This window comes from Triticum urartu, chromosome 2A, assembly GCF_056163025.1.
Source record: "Triticum urartu cultivar PI428250 chromosome 2A, HENAU_Tu73, whole genome shotgun sequence".
In the NCBI taxonomy this organism is placed as follows: Eukaryota; Viridiplantae; Streptophyta; class Magnoliopsida; order Poales; family Poaceae; genus Triticum; species Triticum urartu.
Window position 1 is genome coordinate 717,332,284 of NC_141874.1, and position 4,982 is coordinate 717,337,265.

Below are 4,982 nucleotides of genomic sequence, written 5' to 3' on the forward strand. Positions count from 1 at the left end.
TGTACTAGCAATGCACGTTTATATTAGGTAAGATATTAGTTACACGTTATATTAGGTAAGATATATCTGTTGCACGTTAGTATTTGGTAAGATATCAATTACTTTTTTCACGGAAATAGTACGATATTAATTACATGGCAGATTTCATGGGATAGCGTGGAGTCAAAACGTGTTTATAACCAATGGCAATGATGGGTAATTAGAGCGTTAAACATGTTTGGTGCTCAACATTGAAGCGATTTGAACCGTTAGATAATATAATTTGACGGTCGAGATGCTTTGAATCTGCCTTTTTAGGTTTTTCTTATATTGATATAGATATAGATAGGCAAGTTTGATCAGATTTATAAATCTGTGTACTGCAATTTGCCTACGTTTTCCTTTTGAGGGGGCCCAAATTTGCCTTAACTGGATTCGGTCATGTCAAACCACAAGCCCCGCAAACAAGCTGGGCTTGGGCTATAAATTTGATTCGGCCTTGTCAAACTGCAAGCCCACTAAGAAAGCACGGCCACCCCTCAGCTTGCCGCGACTTGATTATTAGATACCCTAAAAAAGATTATTAGGTATTTTTTTATGAGAAAACTTTCAATCTATTCATCTTCAATCATGATAATACGATGAACACCAAAAATAATAAAAATTACATCTAGATTCGTAGACCACCTAGCAACGACTGCAAGCACTGAAGCCAGCGGAAGACGTGCCACCGTCATCGCCCCTCCCTCGCCAGAGCCGGACAAAACTTGTTACGCTAGACAGTTGGGAAGTCGTCGTGCTATATTAGATTATTATTAGTACCATATGTATCCCTCAGAAAAAAGTACCACATTGCCTGGCCACACCAAAAAAGTCGGTGGAGGGGAATACAAGGGGACGAGCACGATTCTAATCCAGATCATACATTTCTCTGTCTTTTGGCTAAGATCTTTTGTGGGTGAGGATTCATATACGTAGCTTCACTATTAGAAAAAGGGTCAAACGTGAAGCACATTAGTGTCGGTTTGTAGAAAAAACGGCATTAATGTGATCAATAGTGTCGGTTCGAATGGCTATGCATTAGTGCCGGTTCGTAATGAACCTTTAGTACCGGTTCGTGCCACGAACCGGTACTAAAGGGGTGGTGGCAGGCTAGCGTCAGGCCAGGGCCCCACAAGCATCTTTAGTGACGGTTTGTGACACAAACCGGTACTAAAGGTCTAACCTATAGTACCGGTTTGTGTCACCAACCGGCACTACAGAGTCTTAACCTATAGTCCCGGTTGAAGACACAAACCGGCACTATAGGGCAATTTTCAAACTCTACCCCCCCTCCGCGTATCGCCATTTCAGTTTTAAAAAAATCAAAAGAAAATGATAAAAACTTCAAAAATTAAAATCCTTCGAGAGGTAGTTATATTACTACATCTACCTATTAGGAAAATTTGAAAACTTAAATTTGGACATGTTTTGCAAAAAGTGTAGGGAAAATGTAAAACGGCTATAACTTTTGCATACGATGTCAGAAAAAAACATATAATATATCAAAAAATTCAGCACGAAAATACGCATCCGATGGAGACGGCCTATGGCCTGTTTGCAATTTTTTAGAATCCTCAAATTCCAAAAGGAAAAAAAAGATATGGTCAAATTTAAGTTTTTTTAATTTTTTTTTGTTAAATCTGGTCAAACTACTAATTCAAGAAGTATTAATGTTACTACATAATTATTCAAGAATATTAGTGTTACTAAATAATTATTTCAATTTTAAATTTTGGTCAAATCTGGTCAAACTGTGGTCAAACTATGGTCAAACTTATTCAAGAAATATTAGTGTTACTAAATAATTACTGTTTTTTAGAATAATAGTTTCAAACTCAAACAGTGAAATGTGTGACTTCATGCTCAAGCTAAACTCCTGAGGGTTAATAGGATTGACATCTTACTATTGTCAGGAAAACAACAAGTGCAGACTTGGAAACGAAGGAGAATAGAACCCGAAAGTTAAGCGTGCTTGGGCTGGAGTAGTGAGAGGGATGGGTGACTGGTCGGAAAGATAGATGATTTGGAATGAGTGATCCACACTTGAGAAGTTAAGAGAGGTGATTAGAGACTAAATCACCAAATAATTCAGAAAAATTAAAAATCGAAAAAAAATCAAATTTTTTTCCAAAATTTTAAAAAAAATTAAAAAACCTTTAGTACCGGTTGGTAATACCAACCGGTACTAAAGGTCCCCCATACCAGGGCGCGAGCTCACGCCACGTGGTGGCACTTTAGCGCCGGTTCGTGCCGAACCGGTACTAAAGGGGGGGGGGCTTTAGTGCCTACCAGTTAGTGCCGGTTATGGAACCGGCACTAAAGGCCCTTACGAACCGGTTTTAAAGCTCCGTTTTCTATTAGTGCTTGCTACTTGAGTCTTCTTGTATTGTCCTACCAGTGCACTACTGCTAGGTCTGATGCACCCCAACAAAATCAAGTTAAATATTTGTTAAAGGATTAGAAACAAAAATATCTTAAACACATTTATTATCAATCAAGCTTATTCGATTTTGTGATGATTAATTGTCTAATTTATTTTTATGAACTCAATGAAAGTGATAATTTCAATTTATGTTTTTAGTTATGATATCTTTACCTTTTATTTTAAACACAGTATAGGCACAAACGCTAATACATACGCACATACATTCACCCCTACGAACACATGCATGCACACACTACCCCACCTTCGAGAGATTGAGCCGGCACATCATCTTGAGATTGACGAAGGCGCCATAGACGCCTTCGTAATCGACAAGAATATCTCCTCCCACTGAACGCACATCGACGAAAGGCCTGAAATAAATCCTAGAAAATACGAGCACCGGTGTCAAGTCTAGGAATAGAATCCCGGTGGGCCAGGGATACCGCTATCCTACTAACCATTTAAGCACAGGTTGGTTCGCATGATATGGCTACTTTTATGGGTATACTAACCTTGTATTAAATTACTTATAGGGTAGTAGATTAAAATTTAACACTTTTTTGGTGAATTATATAATAGTGTAGCCTTTGCAGAAAAATATGTAATGTTATTTTTACTTATGCCTATTTAACCAAAATGAGACCTTTTAAATTTGAAAAAAATAAGTATATTTTGTTCCATATTAAATGTGCATGATATTTTCTCCTTTAAGATTTCTGTGAGGACATGCCTGGATCCCTAGAAATATTGCATGTGTGCGGTGACACCTGCTAGGGTCACATCACCCGATGAGATGACAAAGAGTATGTAGCGCATGGCGCTCAACGCGTGGGACGGAGGTGGCGAAGCACTGACCAATGCAAACATATCATGCTCGAATTGACTATGTCGACAATCCACCATTGTCTTGAGCACCATGTAGTGCTTCCTCTAAGCCACCGCCGCCATCGATAACGTGAGGAGACCCAACATGGCAACCCCCTAAGGTGGCGGGAGCATCGGCCAACCCAGCAACCCAGGCGTGGCAATGTAGCTAAAGGCGGAGCCATCTGCAACCTGACATCAGCACCATGTATCGCTCGATGAGTGAAACTGGTGGAACTAGAATTAGAGCAGAAAGAAAAATCCACAGTTTTTAGATAATATTACCTCCGTTCTAAATCACTTGTCGTGATGGAGGGAGTATTATCGAGTTATAAACTTGTCATGATGATTGTTACACTACTAGGAAAAGGCCTACTAATGGCGCACTAGTTTTGCCTACTAATGGCGCATCACTGGTGCGTCATTAGTACCACGCCACTAGTAATTTTTACTAATGGCGCACCACTGGTGCGCCATTAGTATCTGGTATACTAAAGGCGCACCATCCAGTGCGCCATTAATATATAACATCATGCGCCATTAGTGTGCCTTCCAGGGGCCATATTTAACCATGTGCTTTGGCACACTAATGGCGCACTGCGGATAGATGCGCCATTAGTATACTTGGCATACTAATGGCGCACTCTGTCTTGATGTGCCATTAGTATCCTTTGGCATACTAATGGCGCACTCTGTCTTGATGCGCCACTAGTATCCTTTGGCATACTAATGGCGCACCTTGTGGTGATGCGTCATTAGTATGAATATTTGGTTTTTTTTACTTTTCTGATTTTTGCACAGGTTACAAAATATATTATTTGATAGAATATAGACAGTAGCACACAGCAACAGCAGATTCACCGAATACAATAGAAGATTAGTCTCCGAATACAATTCATCATATTAGTCTCCGAATTCAAAAGACCGAACAAAGATAAAACATTACAAGTCTCGAGACCGCGAGTATCGAGTTTGTCTTCACATTACAAGTCGATATCAATCATCTAAACTACCATCACATAGAAGAGAGCTGCGGTCATCACGATGAGCATCATCGCAATCAAACTGGTCTTCATCCGGTTCCTCCAACGCTCCCTCCTCTCTCCCGCTAGATAGCAGGCGTATCTAGATTCGGCCTCCGCCCTAGTGGTGTACCCTTTGTAACTGTTACCGCTGAAACGGTGAACCTGTCTCCGACACTCCTCCCAGTCGTCGTAGACTCCGGGAACCTTACCCTTGTACATGACATACGACGGCATCTCTATGCACAAGCCAAACAACAGACAATACATACATAAGCAATATATAAGTATGCAACAAAAGGATCGAAAGAGAAAAGTAAGACATTAATAGCACGATTCATGGTCCTACTAATAAATAGCATCGATTACATCTAAGTTGAACGACTGTCCAAACCAAAGAGACATACAATTCATTAAAGTTTAATTACAACATGAGCCAATCAATATTTTAGAACTACACATCACTACTTTCGACTCGACTCATGGACAGGAGTGTGGATGAAGCCGCCGTCTGTCGTGATGGTTATGAAATCGCGGGCGTTGTCAGCCTGCATTTGTAGCATTCCGTCTATCTCAATGTTGGACGGTTGATATCTGAGGAAGAACTGCCCCGAGGTATGAAGGACATCTTGATGGATGATGTTCGCAAA